Source organism: Balaenoptera borealis (assembly GCF_965194805.1).
Source record: "Balaenoptera borealis genome assembly, chromosome: 4".
NCBI lineage: Eukaryota > Metazoa > Chordata > Mammalia > Artiodactyla > Balaenopteridae > Balaenoptera > Balaenoptera borealis.
In genome coordinates, this window is record NC_138861.1 from 4,659,297 (window position 1) to 4,677,433 (window position 18,137).

The 18,137-nt window shown below is 36.2% G+C and overlaps 1 long non-coding RNA gene across 1 annotated transcript; it reads right to left on the reverse strand.

Annotated features, from left to right (window-relative positions):
- Positions 1 to 8,307: 8,307 nt before the first annotated feature.
- Positions 8,308 to 17,897, reverse strand: LOC309628613. Its single transcript, XR_014244583.1, has 3 exons — positions 13,866 to 17,897; positions 11,144 to 12,305; positions 8,308 to 8,446 (listed from the first exon to the last, which is right to left on the reverse strand). It is a non-coding gene; the product is annotated as an uncharacterized lncRNA (long non-coding RNA).
- Positions 17,898 to 18,137: the final 240 nt, after the last annotated feature.

Consider the following 18,137-nt stretch of genomic DNA (forward strand, 5'->3'; position numbering starts at 1 on the left):
GCTCCCATGATCATATTTTAAAAACATTATATCAGGTCATGTTGTCCACTTGTTTAGAGCCCTGCCATTGTTCTCATTGAAAGTTGAAATAAAAAGCAAACTCCTTTCTGTGGCCTGAGAGCTGTTGCACGTTCAGGTCTTCACATCTTTATAGGTAGCTGTCCTCCCTCACAGGAGGGTACTCTTGATTTTTATGCTATTTTATTGTTCTAGGTATATGATCCAGGATAGGACGTGTCTTCTTTGATTATACAATAAGTGTGAAATTGTACACAAATCTGTAAGTAAACATAATAATTTATGTAAGACTGTTGATGTTCCATTGCTTGGAAGAAACGAGCTATCTTTTAAGAAAATATGGATAAAATACTGCAATGTCTTAGACCGCAGAGGGCCATTACTAAATGCAAAAATTTATTTTTTCTCCTCTTATTTTTTCAGGTTCCATGTTTTACTGAGTATGGTTCACAGCAGAAGAGCAATATTAAAAGGAAAAAAAAGTTTTCATTTTCAACTTGTTCTAAAATATCCATCACTGAAGTAAAGGTAAGCAAAGAAGAAACAGAAATACTAAAAGTCCTTAATTATAGACATAAAATTAATAACTCAGAGATTGTCACATACTTTTCCACTGAGTGATATTTATCTGCGATGATAAATTAGCTTCAGCAACTATATTCTTCTCATATTGAAATAAACATGTCTAGGGAAATTCATATTTCCTATGAATAATATTTTGATAAGTCAATACAGTTGTTTGTATTCAAGCCTTCCCAAATTTAAAATTCAGGTGATAAATGCTCAGAAAATATCCATCATGATTCTGGAGACATCTGAGTGATTGTTACATGCGTCAGTAAGAATGATAAATAAGATCTAATAATAATGTAAGGCATACTGACATCATCCTAAAATTGTGGTACAGAAATGATTTTAATTAGATAAGAATGTGACCTATTAAAAAAGTTTTAAAATTATATAACTTGATTTACCAAATTTACTATAATTGAAATCTGAATAAAGAATACCATAAAACATTGAACAAAGGACTCATTTAAAAATAGTCAAGTAGCTGTTTGAAAATGAAGTTAAACACTGAGAAAAGGCAAATGGTCAATAAGATTTTATTCTTTCACTCAAGCTGCCATATTAAAAGAAGAAATCTCAGATATTTGTAGCAGTACTTGGAAATATCTGTATTGCCAGAAAAGTACCCTTTCATTTGGGGGCTTGGTCATTTATTACTCTATAGAAGCTAAGTGTTAACCCCCCTGAAATTTGACAGGTCTAACTAGTTTAACTTAAACTTTGTAGTGGAAAATCACTTTGTCTTTGGTGTGGAATTATAGCATACTCAGTTCGGTATATCACTCAAGAAGAAAGGCTTAATAAGAAGTTAGGCACTAACCAATACCTATATTCTGTTGTTTGTTGGATGTAATTAGGTAAGGGGAAAATGGCACTAAAGAACCAAGGTAGCTTATATTTTTATCCAAAGAGTTTCTTATCTGTAAAGTTTTCACCAGTGTGGCAAAATGACCTGTTTTTAAGAAATCAGACAGGTTAAGAAGTTTGTTGTTAGGGAAAATAAACGTTAGTAAGTAGAGACCACAGGCTCTGATCATGACGGAGTAATCTATAACAGAATCAGCTGCTTACTGAAAAGGACTGTCAAAACTGTGCTAAATATATAAAACCTCTATTTAAAGGCACTGGAGAGATGCCAGTGCAGTCAGGATGGGCAAGGATAAAATTCTGAAGAGAAGCGAGATGAACTCAGAGTAGAGCTACACATTCACTCTATTTTGTTTTTCCCCGAGGACATTTGCTAATTCTCAGAGTGGTGGGGAATAGAATACTGAGAATGAAAAAGGAGTAATAGTAGGATAAAGACACAGGAGTTGATGTTAAAAGCTTCCAAAGCAGGTGACACTTAAGCAAAATTTCAGAGAAACCTCATGCAGTTGAGCCATTGTACTAACTTTGAAGTTCTACAGGGAAGAGGAGAATTATAAACTGAAGGATCTGTTTCCTTGAGAGTAATTTTGAGATTTTATGTGAAGAAAGAAGGCTAGCACCTGACTAGATATTGACAAGATAATTCTATGAGATGCTTAGTGCCTCTAGAGCTGTGCTGAGAAAGAGCTCATGTGATGGTAGTTAGATTAGGGGAGGATCATGCTTACAGATCTGTTTACAAGCTGGCAACATTCTGGCATCTCAAGAACTAAGCACCCTTGGCATGAATGTTGGACTTCTGAAAACAGACACCTTCCGGGTGATGGAGGTGAAGTTTTCTTAAGCGGCTTCGATCAGAGGAGCCATGGAACCAGAGTAGAGGATGAAGAAGAATGGCAGAGAACTCATGCTGACAGATCTCTAAGCACATGCGGGTATATTATTACTTAGAAAAGGTTCTAAGTGATAATCGAGGAATTTTTTAAAAGGCTACTTTGTGTGCTATAGGTTTATGTGTTGTATACAAACAGCAAGGCTAAAACACATCCTAGTTGGATTATCATTAAAGATTAATATGATTCCATGGGAACTCCCTGGCGGTCCAGTTGTTAGGACTCGGGATTTTCACTGCTGTGGGTTCGATCCCTTGTTGGGGAACTAAGATCCCGCAAGCTGTGTGATGCGGCCAGAAAATAATAATAACAATACGATTTCAGTCCTGATCACAATGCTAACACACAGATGTTGTGTCAACATTACAATCACGTAAACTTAAAAACGTCAGACCTCTTCAGAAGTAAATAAATAAGTAAAATCAAGGCAGGTAATTCTTATTGCTATTGTTTCCACATAAATCTCAACTAATCTTACACAAGTATGTGGGTGATAGCAAACCAACCAATAAACCTTCCATCTCCACAAGAGCAGCTTATAGGATAAGAAAACACACTGACCTGGTTTGACATTTCAACACATAATTTAAAAATAAATAAGTCTGGAAATTACAACAGATCATTTCTAATCGTAGCATTGTAGGGAAAGAGAATTCAGATTCTGAAGTTGTAGAGAGCATTGGGAATGTGAACACATCCTTAATTTCATCAGCATGTGATCTTTAATTGATCCCCAGCCACCAGAGAGCTAAGAATTATCGGTGAAGATAAAATAACCCTGAACTGGGATTCAGGAAACAAAAATTCTAGTCTGGGCAAATCAATTAACCTATTGACCCTTAGTTCCCTCAGATAAAGAATAAGGAAGTTAAACTAAATTATCAGAATGGAATTTTCCATCTGGGCCAGTCTGTGAATTTTTTTTTTTGTTTTTTTAAGGACCATCAGTTATTTTTCAATATCTTCATAAGAACAGGAAAATGACAAAGTCTTTGCTCTATTCAGCAGCATATACTTCTTTGCAGCTGATTCCTGAGCAGAAAGAATAATGGACTAACAGCTAATTTGTGGAGTAAAGGTTTGGCATGTCCTCCAGTTAGTTATTCTTTATCAGTCATCTTTTTATTTTTTATCCCAAGTCGGTGATCTTCCGGGTAATATCTTGAGAATTTTGGAAATACATTAGCTCTTTCAAAGCTTTTAGGTACCATTGTACTAAGCGAGGGAACTATTAAGTAGAACAACCCCTCATTTAGTTGGTATTGTTGAGAATTAGCTTGATCCATTTAGGTAAAATTAGTTCAGTGCAAAAGTTTTAAGCTTCACGTATGAACTTATGGCATTCTTTCTGATGGCTTAGAGCTCTCTCTGACTCCCTGGTTTGGGACTGTCTCTGGGACAGTGAAGTTTGTTAGGAAATGCTCCACGCTAACTGATATCTTTGGTTGGGAAATTTTACTTCCTTGAAAGAGCATAACAGAATTTCAAAAGTGATTTTGACTAGAGAGAATAGATATAATTTTAGTTAATATTAAAAAAGAGAAAAAAAAAAAAAGAGCTTCATGCTTGGAAGGAAGATTTTGCCAATCATCAACCTAGCTGTTTATTATTATTACTTCAGCAGAAATAGTAGCTATAAGAACCTAGCTCTAAGGACTCTTTTCCTTTAAGGAATTCCTTTTTTTCCTGTTTTTAAAATTTGTATAAAAAGGAAAGCTTAGTGTAGATCCAGAAATTAATGGGGAAATTACCCTTAGGCAGCTGGTAGTGGATAGTATAACTTTACAATCTGGTAACTCTAAATTTTACAAGTAATTGCAGCCATAAGAGTTGGAACCCACGTTGAAGTTATAATGAAATTACCACAGAAAGGAGCCATCTAACCAACAGAAATCTAGCAAAAAGTTAAAGCTACTTTGCTGCCACCAAAAAGGAATGTAAATAATGTCTTTGAAAACCATAGGGAATCCATCAATAAATTTTATACAGATGTAAAGGATGACATAAAATAGAATTTGTAATATTATTCCCTGATGAGAAAAAAAATTCATTTTTTCTTTAATGAAAAAAATATATCTATCTCAACTTGAACACCTTTTAAAATCTATTAAACTATAATCTACTTAGGAAATCTACATGAGTTAGAGTGAGTTTAAAACTGAACTACTGAGCTTCCCTGGTGGCACAGTGGTTAAGAATCCACCTGCCAATGCAGGGGACACGGGTTCGAGCCCTGGTCCAGGAAGATCCCACATGCCGTGGAACTAAGCCCGTGAGCCACAACTACTGAGCCCACGCACCACAACTACTGAACCCCGTGCGCCTAGAGCCCGCGGTCTGCAACAAGAGAAGCCACCACAGTGAGAAGCCCGTGCACCGCAAGGAAGAGTAGTCCCCACTCGCTGCAACTAGAGAAAACCTGCGTGCAGCAACGAAGTCTCAATGCAGCCAAAAATAAATAAAATAAATAAATTAAAAAAAAACTGAACTACTAATCTCATTACGTAGGCGTATATTCAGTTAATAGAAAAGAACCCTTATGAAAAATTGAATTCATAGCAAATTATCACTGATATCTTTGAGAACAAGTACTACATCTATACGTAAAGTATTTATACTAGATACTTTTGTTTTACTTTATTAAAAAGCTGTGACAAATTTCTCAAAAGTTATATCACATATCACAGATGTTAATTCAAATTGTGCTTCAAAACTGATATAAAAATCTATAAATGCTATATTCTTGATATGCAGGGGATCTTGTATTTTCAGACACAAGTCTATCTGTTTATGAGTCCTTTATACCTTTAAACTTTATTTAGAAATGATTAAATTCTAAAAATTATTTTTTGTAAAATCCCATGCCTTTTTCTCTACAAGTGATATGCATACTTTTTCAGTAGATACAATTTAGAATAGAAATAAAACATAAGTTGATTATAGTGGTTCAAGGTAAAGATAGATTATTATGGATTGGTGTAGTCAGAGAAAATTTAGTGGAGAAAAGAGTTAAGCTCACTTAAAGGAAGGGATTTATCAGAATTGAGCCTCATGTCTTAAAAAGAAGCAGGATATGCATATAGACAGACATTATTAGCATGGCATATGTAAGAATGAGGAATTAAGGCAGACAATACAAGGATTTATATAGAAAAGATCAGCGGCAAAAGGTAAACAGATTCTGTCAGTTTTTAATAGAGAAATAAAATTGTTTAGGCTTAATGTAGAAGAAAGTAGGGAGTCAATGTGTCTGATCTTTACTTTTTAATGCTGGATAGGGGCATGAGGCAGACATTATTTTAGGAGGATTAATCTTCTAAGAATATTCAGCCAGCATCTGAGAAAGGAAAAATAATCACCAGAAAATACTGAAAAAACATTTTAGTAATAATTCTAATGTAAGAGTATGGGCATCTGGTTTCTGTACAGATAAAATGTAAATAAAGGAATAGGAAACCAAAAGGGCCAAGTAGTGTTCAGGCCTGGGCAGAGGCAGTAGGGAGATGTATTGTTTCAGAGAATTTCAAAACAATAATAAAACTGAATAAAAGTTTATCTGTTTCTAATGTCAAAGATAAAATACATTTTCTTGAAGAATTTTGGTCTAAGTACCAAACAGTTGCCATCGTTACTGATGAGTTTTAATCATACATACACAAGCTTTACCTTAGCCTATTTTAATTACTTTTCCTTAATAAACATTGCAGTTACAAGGATGTTAATTCAAAGAACTTCTAGTTATAAAATCAACTCCCATTACCCATGGCCTCCACTGTACCATTTCACGTTCATTTCAAGAGTCAGTTCATGAGAATTTGGAATCCTTTGACCTCATTTCAGGTAGTTTGTGTTTGAAAGCCCTAAGGGATTAGATATTTCTTCAGTAAAATGTAGTACTTTTGAAATAAGCAGAGGGTATGGTGATTTTTAAAATGAAGAAACAGAATTTGAGTTATTTTACTTCTGTAATATTTACTTATTATTATTAATTTGTATATTTTCAAATGACATGATTTTTTATATATATATATATATATATATATATATATATATATATATATATATATATATACACACACACACACATGAGATCCAGTAAAACAAAATTGTCACTTCTTTTCTGACTATTATTATTTGTTTCATTTTAGGATTATTACTGAAAATAATTTTCCTGTATAGAAAAAGTGAGTGTTAGAAAATAATTCACTCAGCTGTAAAAATGTTAAATATACTGCAGAAATAAAATAATAGTAGAGGCATTTGTAGGCCTATATATAAGATAAATGAAGTAGAATCATCAAAGGAATTTTTGTGCTTCTTGTTTAGAGATTAGGAATATTAAACATAGTAAAGAATTTGGAACAAGGAATCAGTTATCTAGTTTGTGAATAGAAAGAATGGGGAGAAAAGATAGTTTGGTTTTTTGCATATTTGATTTGATATGATGATGGTTACTGTAAGCTAAGATAGAACATATACATTTATAAATCTATGTATACATATGTATTATAGTACTTTATATTGCATTATGGTGATTTGGTGAAATGTTTATTTCTTTGGGTATATTGTGAATCTCTGATATTTAACCAAGAGCATGGCACGAAGCAGCTACTCAAGTGCTCAAAGATTGAGTACATGAACACATGTGGAAAAGTTTCAGACGTGAGAACAGGTGAGCTATGAATGCCAGAGATGTGTATTTTGCAATTAGATTGCTCTTTTCTTGAGGCTGACCAATAGGGTCTTTAAATTTTTTTAATTTATTTTTTAATAAAAATCGTATGTATTTAAGGTGTACAACATGATGTTTTGATACACATATACACAGTGAACCGATTATTATGTCAAGCTAATTACCATATCCATCACCTCACATAGTTACCTTATTTGTGTGTGTGTGATGAGAGCACCTGAAATCTACTCTCTTGGCAAATATCCTGCATACAGTATATACTATTAACTGTAGTCACCATGCTGTACATTGTATAGCTAGAACTATTGCAACTTTGTACCTTTTGTCCAACATCTCCACATTTCCCCTCCCTCTCCACCTCTGGTAACCACCATTATATTCTCTGTTTCTATGAATGTGAATTTTTTGATTCCACATATTAAGAGATCATGGAGTGTTTTTCTTTCTGTGTCTGACTTATTTCCATAGCATAAGGTCCTTCTAGTTTTGTCCATGTTACCTCAAAATGGCAGTATCACATTCTTTTTTAGGGCTGGGAAGCCATCTGGTCCTGGGGTTTTCTTTGTTGGGAGGTTTTTGATTACTACTTAAATTTTCATATTAGATGTTGGTCGGTTCAGGTTTTCTATTTCTTCTTGATTCAGTCGTGGTAGGTTATATGTTTCTAAGAATTATCCGTTTCTTCTATATTATTCAATTTTTGCATACCTGGGGTCACTGCAATACTCATCTTTAGCTTAGATTTTACTTCCTCAAAGATATTCTCTGAGCATCTTACTAAAGAATCTTTCCCACTCACCATCTATTGCATCACCTGTGTTTATTTTTAAATTTATTTTCTATATAATTTCAGTTAACACTAGTTGAAAGTATGTATTTTCTTACATATTTACTCCCATTAGAATACCAGGTTCTGGTTTTTCTCCTGTCCTGTTCACTTTTGTATTAAAAAAAATAGTACAGTGTTTAGCACTTATTATTTTTTTAGAAAGAATAAGATCATAGATTTTTCTATAAATACTAAACATCATTAAAATTGAAAATACTTTTAAAATAGTCATTCTTTGACAATATAAATGCTACAATGTGATTTACCATTCAAATTTTACACTTGCTGTGTGAAAGCTTCAGGTGATCCTTCATAATATTTACAAAAAATATGCATTGATTATTGCATTAATGACTTAAAATACAGTGTCTTACACCAGGGCCTCACGATATAGAAATTATACTGTAGAAGAGCTAGATATAGACAAGATGGAATAAATAAAGCTACCGCTCTTTATTGAGGCTGAGAAACTAGAAGAAGGAGAAGCACACTGCTCTTAGCGGAGCCCAGAAGCAAGGAAGAGACACTGCTAGCGAATCACGCAGCAAAGCTGTTTCCTGTGCATCGCTGCCCCTACAAAGAAACACAGAACTGCTTTTAGTTTTGATGCTTGGTTACTTGGTTCACTTAGATTATCTCTACTGTTCACTTAGATTGTCTCTATTATCTGATGACTTTGGTAAAATTACTCATAACAGAAAATCTATGAAAGGCAGACTCATGATCATGACTATATCTCAGAAAGATAATGCCTTTTCTTGCATATACTATACACATACTGTCTCTCTACTGTGCATACTCTACTGTAGAGCATGAGCTTCATATAAGGATTTTTAAAAATTCTAAAGAAAGAAAAATACAAAAGCTTCTCATTAAATCATCATATATGTGTTTGTTTTCACCATGACTTCTACCATATACATATTGACTCTACAAAGATTGTTCTTTGTAACAATACTTAAGTTAATATGACTGATCTTAGAAATAATCAAACTCGGGGCTTCCCTGGTGGCGCAGTGGTTGGGAATCTGCCTGCCAATGCAGGGGACGCGGGTTCGAGCCCTGGTCTGGGAAGATCCCACGTGCCGCGGAGCAACTAGGCCCGTGAGCCACAACTACTGAGCCTGCACGTCTGGAGCCTGTGCTCCGCAACAAGAGAGGCCACGACAGTGAGAGGCCCGCGCACCACGATGAAGAGTGGCCCCCGCTCGCCGCAACTAGAGAAAGCCTGCGCACAGAAACGAAGACCCAACACAGCCAAAAATAAATAAATAAATAAAAATTTAAAACAAAACAAAACATCCTGTTGTGTTCCTTAAATACATACAATTAAAAAATAATAATAATAATCAAACTCAACATAAACCCACAGGAGCATAAATCTATGTACGACTGATAGCTAGAATCAGGACCAAGTCTTTCCTGTCTCCTAGGCAGGACCATCATGAGAATGAGGTTTTGTTACCAGGTAAATATTACCCATTATGCAGTTACCTAACCACCACTCAACCCCTTGATTTCTTTTTTGCTTTTCTATTTTGACAGTAGTTCAAGTAAAAAAAAAAATTAAATATGTCTCTTTATTCAATTTTCCTTTCAGTCAATTCTGTCAAAGTGAGAAGACAAGAAAAAACAAAGAAAAAATGTGCAGCATATTTTGATTGATAGATCTCCTTAGAATGCACATGACACCTGTCTAATTATAAGGGATTAAAATGCAACATAGTCCTTAAACAAACAGCCAGCCTGTCTGCCCTTGACAACTCCTTCTGTCTTTTCTATCATGCTGAAAATGAAGGAAAACTTCATGAATATGACCCCACTGATTTGGAATTTGTAAGATTAAGGCATAAAAAGCACAGTTGTTTTAAAAGGTTGCGTGACAAAGTGTATAGGGTATTATTTGGAGAGAAAGAAGTAGAGTCAATTATTAAAATTTTAAACTAAGGGAAAATTGTATTTTCATATATTGTTAATAACCCTCTTTTCTTAATAGATAATTACTGTTAGTTTTGGATTAAAGGAGATGACTATTTAGGTACCTATTAGCTCTTTTTTACTAAAATATAGGACTAATGTTAAAAATATAACCTGTGTCTTATTTTTAGAGGATATATTTTATATTTATAATTGTACTTTCATGTAGCATAGTCAAATGAAATATGCCTTCATAGTTATATTATACAGTTATATAAGTTATAAAGTCAATTATTTTTTAAGTTTTTAACTATGTGTGAAGTTTTTTTGCCAATTATTTTCTTCCATTATTTTGAGGGGCTTGATATATTCCTTAAAATATGTAGCAACATGCTGTGTGCAAGTTAGCCAAATCAACAGATAGTTTAAAAATTGAATTAAAATAAAAATTCTACCCAAATTTATTCCTCTAATCTTTAAGTACTGAGGAAAAAAAAAAAAAAAAAACTGTTGTCCCCAGTGTTAGTTAAGTTTCTCCAATATCAAGCCTATTGACCACCAAAGAAATCTACATGTATCACAAAGAGTTTCTGTTTTCAAATCTAATTTAAAATACAGGCAGTTCTTTGTAGCTTAAGAAGATGATTGGAGGGCACAACTTAGGAAAGATACAAAAATCACTGGGCTTTAGGTTTACAGTGAAACTGAATGTATTAGTCAAAGGCCCAGTCAATCTTACTATTTGTTTGATTAACCTAGTAATCATATATCTTTTAGCCAAACAGAGTATTATATTGCACTCTGACAATGGAAATGTTGTTATTTCATGCAATAAAGCTAGAGCCTGTGGATGAGCTTAATTGTAGTGGGATACTGCTTTCTAATATTATCCCCAAAGTGTCTTAATGTCCCTTCAGTTCAAATCTGCTTGTTGCATCTACTATTTGCCATCTCAGTAAGCATCACCATCAATCACTCACACCAGAAACTTGAGAGTCACACCGTTCTTCCAATTCTCCATTCTTCCCCTCAACTTCTTATATTCTGAGTTTTTCTCTATTCTCTTTATCACCTCCATGTTCCACCAATGGAACATAATCTCCCATAAGGGCTACTGCAAATCTTCCTATCTGGCCTCTCTGCATCTACTTTTGTCTAGTCTAGTTCCTTCAACAAATCACAGAGTATAGTTTTTAAAGCAAAATCTGATCTTGTAAATCCCCTTTTAAAACCATTTATTAAAACAGTATGGTACTGGCATAAAAACAGACACATATCAGTGGAACAGAATAGAGGGCCCAGAAATAAACCCACAAATACATGGTCAATTATGAAATTAGGCGAAATAGTTACCTATCCGGTCTTGAAGTCGTGTCCTTGTGTGCAAGCATCCCTATGCAGTCTGCGTGTGTCCAGGGACCTTGGTGAGAGAGCTGGACATGAAGTGGGCATGGGTGCGCTGATGGCCATTGCCTTGGTGTAGGGTAGGGCTGGGGCTTGATGGGCCAGAGCTGGAGCCTGTTGTGAGCCAGGGCTTCTTCCTGGGTGCAGCGGAAGTTGCTGCCTTGGCGGGGGGAGGGGTCAGTGCTGGTGGTGGCTGGAGCCAAAACCCAGTGCAGCCGTGTCTTCTCACATGGTGCAGTGGCGCTTACTGTCGTGATGGGGCGTGGAACCAGGCTCATAAAGGATGGCGCCTAAGCCCCACTTGAGCTGCTGCTTCTCCCTGGCATGATGGTGGTCAGTGCCTGGCTGGGGGACATGGCTGGGGACTGAGGGCCTGAAGCCATAGTTAGGAGTGTGCTGCAGCTTCTCCCCACTGGATGGCATTCTCCTTAGATGGGTTTGGGACCAGGACTCCAGGTTGTCAAATGGCTTGAGCTGCAGTCCGGAGTGAACTGCACCTTCTCCGTGGTGTGATGGCAGTCTCTGCTTTGGCAGGGAGTGAGGCCAAAGCATGAGGGGTTGGAGCTGGTGCCCGATACAGGTAGGGGGCTTGCTGGGGTGGTCCTCACATGCAACCAGAGCACCAGGTGTTTTCAATTTTCTGCTTCTGTACTGGGATTGGGAGCAAGCAAGTCTGCACATACTTCACATCAGAGTCTCGGTTTCTTACAGCTCTCAGGTAAGTCCCACCGGTTTTCAAACCAGTCAAGGGGTTTTTCTTCCTGCTGCCAGACCCCAGGGCTGTGATACCCAATGTCGGGCTCAAACCCCTTGTTCCTTAGGGAGGATCCCCAAGCTGTGATATTTCTTCTTTTGGGTCACCTACCAGGAACGTGGGTCCTGACTAGATTTCTCCTCCCCTCCTACCAGACTCCCGGTGGTTCTTTCTTTATATCCTTGGTTGTAGAACATCTGTTCTGCTAGTCTTCAGGTCGTTCTCAGAGAGAGTCGCTCCATATGTAGTTGTAGCTTTGATGTGTTCATGGGATGTGGCAAGTTCAGCATCTTGCTACTTTGCCATCTTGATCCCGCCTCCTTCTCCGTGTTGTCTCTTATTTCCCCGCAGGTCAACCTGTGTTTATCCACAAGGCAGTGGCAAAATTTAAGCATGCTAAGATTCTTTTGACAAAGGTTATGATTTGTACAAGGCCACTTCTATCACATTCTATTAGGGAAAAATATCATGAAGGCCAGAACAAATAGAAAAATAGAGTACATTTTAACGGGAAGAGCTTCAGAGTTTCATTTCAAGAAGGTGTGGATAAAGAGATGGAAAAACGTATTCACATTTTTACAATTTGTCACACTATAAGAGAAGTATTAAAATCAGGTCTATGTGACAATAAGACATGGTCTTAGCATTCCAGAAGCTCTATAATATGATTAGAAAATGGGCATGTTGTAGGAACTAGGATGAGGAAAATGCAGTAAGAATGTAAATAAAAATAAATATTTTCATGAGAGTAGGGGGTATCTTCAGGTGTAGTTATAACTCTTCCTTGACTTAAAAGGACAAAAAGACTATTCTAGCAATGCTGTACTGGTCTGAAATAAATTATGCTATTTTCTCAGATATAAAACTAACTCAGAGAGTGGCCTTAGTACTGGAAGAAATGGGGTATAGTCATAGTTTCATGGCAACAACAGCAATATGAAACATAAATATTTTTTTAAAAAGTGACTCAAACCTGTTTCAGAATTAGACCTGCAAAATTTTCTCACTTCAATATGTATTGTGAGCACAAAAATAGTGAAAGGAGAGGAAGCAGCTCATTGAATTAAAGAAAAGATGGAAAAAGATTAAATGAGCACCTGTTTCAATTGACATTGAAAATGTTGTGTAGGAAAAACTCATGCTTAATAGTGAATATTAGACTGTAGCAGAATCTGTAAGCAATGGTGACTGAGATTATGTTATAAAATATTTTAATATTTCCCACAGTTAAAATGCAGTTTCAACAATAAAGAATTAAATAATGGTATATAAACTATAATTTCTATAGCAAGTATTGGAAAAAATGTAAAAAAGATCTGTTCTTTTTTTTTTTTTTGTAATACCAACTTTCCAGTTATAACATTTCACAGCTTCTAGAATGCAGTTGAGGCATCCTTATGTCAGTCAAAACCTACTCTTTCAAAACAGGATGTTATTGGTTGATAATTTGTCATTCTGTAACTGTGTCACATGTTTGCTTTCTTTGTTATTTGTTTTTTAAGAAATGTAAGGATATATATCTTCTCTGCTAAATGAATGTAAATATTAGCAAGAATATGAGGGAGTGCAGTCTTTTTGCTTTGGGGTGTGACAAGGTACAATTGGATTCATGCTATTCTTTAGTTCATGTTGTGCAATTAAGTCATTTTTAAATTAAGATATAAACTTCTGGAAGTCCATAAAGTCTTTCCAAGGACTAAGTTCAGCCAACTAATTTTGAGAGAATTAATTTCCACATCTTCCACTCCCATATATACTTTTTTGTGAAAGTGCTTTTAAAATTTTCCTGAGTTCAAAATATCCTCTCTCCTACTAAATTTAAACAGAAGTGTTAGTCAATTTTTACTAATTTATGCTGTAGCAAAAAACAACTTCCCAATTTCAGTACCTTACAACAAAAAACTATTTGGTACTCACATTGCACATTGGCTGTTGATTAGCTACGGCCGTCCTCCAGGTAAAGGTCAGCTTCAAACCTTCTTAAAGTGTCTTCTTAACTCTGTGATCCCGGCTGAAAGAGCAGCACCTATTTGGGACATAGCAGGAAGGAAGTAAACAAGCTAGTGGGCGTATACACTGGCTTTCAAAGTTTCTGTGTGGTCCTATCAAATGTCACCTCCCTTCATATTTCACTGGCCAAACATGACTTGTGCCCCAGGCTAAACATGGGACAAACAGATATTCTTCTACATAAAGACCTATGATTCACGTGCAAACTGGCAGGGATGCATCATGGGAGACACTAATAGGATCTAACACAGAACTCAGACTCCTCACTAATCCCAAATCTCATTGTGGTACAGTGCCCCAAGATATAAAAATATCCCAAGAACCAAGTTACTCGCGTATTTCAAAGTATGGTATTTGCATTTGGTAGCATCTCTAATTAATTAATTATACTACTTTAATTTCATAGTACTTTGAGCTTTCTCTTAATTCCTATTCATAATATTATTCTTATTCATATTTACTGGCCTATGTTAGAATGTTCTGAATTCAAAACAAACAGTTTAGGTATTGAGCCTAACTTTATAAAACTTAACTAGAATGTTTACCAGATAATAGGCCTTTTTTATAATAAAATTTTTACTTATTACATTTTTACATTTTCAATCCATTGTGAGACATGCAGATTTTTACATTTTCAATCCATTGTGAGACATGCAATAACATAGTTCAAACTTATTCTTGTAAATCATTTTGTGGCATAGTTTTGCCAGCTGTAGCTGAATCTTATTTCATCTTATAAAGTGTTTAAGATTTCTAACTCGTATTCACACAAAACTAAATATATTTAAATAGATGAAGAAAATTTCAAATGTAAGCTGAATAATGTGTAAAATAGTATTTAATTGTTTTAAGTTATTTTAAGAAGCTGCATCATTAATTAAGCTACTGTCTCTCATTTCAATGTCCTCCCCTTTTACCCTCTTCTATGAAACAAGGAGTGAGGTACTGCAAGTCTAATGCCTTCCTCGTTAGTTGACTTCTTAATGAGTTCTACCCAAAAGAAATGTAAGAGAGAGATGGCAGGATCTGAAGATTAAAAAAAAAAGTACTTGCTTCTTCCTGGTTGGTAATACCCTAGTAATAGCTCTTTCTCTCCTCAGCAGTAATTGGTTTTAGTTTTTGAATTCTAAATATATTGATACAGTTGCCCTTACCGTGGATTCTGAATTTAATGAGTTAGCTCAAGCACCTGGAGTTGCCTCCAATTCTTTACTTGTTTAATTGACTTAAACTTGGATTTACAATGATTGAAATGCTATAAGAAATTCAAAGGCAGAAAGAATTTCTTTGGAAGAAAGAAATGTTGGCGTGCATTTATCATGTGTGACCTGCATACCGTCCTCCATTGCATCCTTAATAGAGCCTAGAAGACACCATTCGCTGAGACATTGATAAATACATTAGCGAAAGGAACACCAGAGCATGAAGATCTCTGGGATCTAAAGGCTGGTCCCCTGCAGGCTGGATGTGACTCTGGGAAATGCTGCCATTAAGATGGCTTCCCTATTTTAATGGGGATAATATGAATTTAGAGCACCAAGAGTCAACAGCTCTTACAGACGGGGTATCACAATGACCATAGCGGGAAGCGGGGAGACAGTAGTGATCAGAATGTTTTGCTCTACTGGGACTCTGCTAGGGGTTAATTGAATATGGCGCTCCTGAGAATAAAACAGATTGGCAGCCTACTAACAGGGTAGGCTGTTAGAAGGCTACCAATGTCCATAACAGGAAAAATCTCCAGGTCCAATGCCAGAAATTTAACATGGGTTGTTAGAGGAGAGTCACAGCCCTCACCATGTGTCCATTCCTTAGTCACTTCACAGGTTGGATCCTTTCTGTTGAAGAGGAAATTGAGTTTCCTGAAAGTTTCAGGTTCTATCACATGATGTAGCATTTTTTTGAACCACTGATGAATATATGGTGCTACTCCTTTCTGACCAAATGCTTGAGTCTAGGAAACAAGAAATGAAAAGGGGATTGGAAACTTTCATTATTATTCCTCATCGTTCACTCAAAAACTTTGTTTCTAGTGTCACAAATTTGGGATTTGGTGAACTGGAGGTACTAACTCCCAAGGAAATAACTTATGGTTCCATGAAATTGAATACTTAGACTAATATCTGACTTTATTGGGATCTCATATCTTTGTTTCTACAGGCAAATATGAGTGTCACTGTATTGGTTCTGGTAGTTACCAAGGGAAATCAGATTTCTACTATGTAAAGGTGACAGAGAGGCCTTTTTTTTTTTTTGACACAGGTGATTCTCTGGGCTGTGTCCTAGTTCCTCTGTGACCAATAGTAATAATTAAAGGAAAACCACAATCAAAAAAGCAGGACTGCTGGGGACTCCAACTCTTCAGGAGTGAAATTTTGGGCCACCCAACCAGGTGAAAAATTCTCAACCACTGAGGCTGTAGCTGAGGAGAAAAGGAAGATGGGGTGGAAAGTGAAATGACAGAGAAATGCACTTCGAGGGTAGTTATAGAATTGTAGCACTTATGCATATTGTCTTCCTCACTTGTTAAATATATACGTGTGAATTACTTTTCCTTTTCTTCTTATTTCCCCTTATTGTTTTATATAAAGATTATTGTTGGTGACTAACTTTACAATGTAGTCATTAGGTTAAGGAATATTCAAATAGAACTGGCATTCAACTTGAGAAGTAATTAACATCACCCAAATTTGAGTAATGCAACTGTTGATATGTGTATCCCTCTTTTGGGGAAGAGAGTGAAAATCGAGTGGACCTGAGGCTGGGGTTTAAATCTACATTTCTTCTTTGCTCACTTCCATTAGGTTCTACCAGTAGGTGAGGCAAGAGGAATATTGGAGGCAGGAGGAAGAGGAAGAGGCATGGTTCCTCCTGTCGGTTTCCTGTTTCTGCCAGCATCTACTGAGCCACTGCTTTTCACATCAGCAGAGGCTTCGGTTTCCAGCTTCTTCCAATACAATCCCAGCTCCAGCCTCATCGTCCTCCTTAGAGACACCACAAATAGCTGGGTAGCATGCGTCCTCAGAGTTTTGAGTCCTGGGTCTTTAGGGCACCACATTTTGGACTGGTGACAAAGAATTTGTCTGCAGATTAGACATTGAATGACACTGAATTATGGTACACATGAACACATTTGGCTTCATCAGCATTTGTTTCTTGCCCTTAGGCAGCAGAGACAAGAATATCTTACTTCTTCCTCTTTTCTTTTCTTTTAATCAGGTTTATGCATACTCAGCTAATGTGCCCATTCACATAAAACCTCTGAGGTAACCAGCCTCTAAAATGATCCCCGATGTTATTGCATTACTGATATTCACAGCCTCCTATAGGTTTCTCCCACATTGTATCAGAAGTGATCTGAGTGGCTAACAGAATGTGGTTGAAGTGACGGTATGTCACTTCTGAAAAATCATTGAGTTTCTTCTTTGCTCTCTTTTAGACACTCACTCTGGAGGAAGAAAGCTGTCACATTTTGAGCTGTCCTTTGGAGAGGTCCACATGGCAAAGTCTGAAGGCTTTCAGCCACCACAGAGCAAGAATCTGAGGTCTTCTGCCAACACCCATGGATGTGCCATCTTGTAAGGGGATCTCCAGCCCGAGTCCAGCCTTCAGATACTTTCAGCCCAGCCAGTTGCAACCCCATGAGAGGCGCTAGGCCAGTCCTAGCCAGCTAAACTGATTCAGGATTCCTGACCTTCAGAAACTGTGAGATATAATAAAGTCCTGTTTATTTTTATGATGCTAAGTATGGGGGTTTATTTGTTACACAGCAAAGAATATATGGTACACCTTCTATCTTGTAAAATTGAATTTTACTTGTTAGAGTATGTCTAGCGAGCTAAATATTGCAACAAAGTATAGACTTTGGGAATATAAAGTAATTGTCTTATACCTGTCTTCATAGCTCTTCCTAGTTAGGAAGAGTTTTTAAGAGCGGTGTATCCAAAGTAAAGGGACCTTCTGAAATTCTTAATTATCAATACTTTGATCATGTTATTAAAAACATTAAGGATGCATAATGCCCTTCTGAAATTTCTAATAGTGACAGTTTATTTCTCTTTATTTAAGAAATGAAAATGAGGTTGATTTTTTTTTAATCAATAAATTTAGGAAGAAAAATGTCATCTAGTAGTATGTGGTGCTATAGGGCTTGATATGTCTTTTCTCTTCGTTTCACAC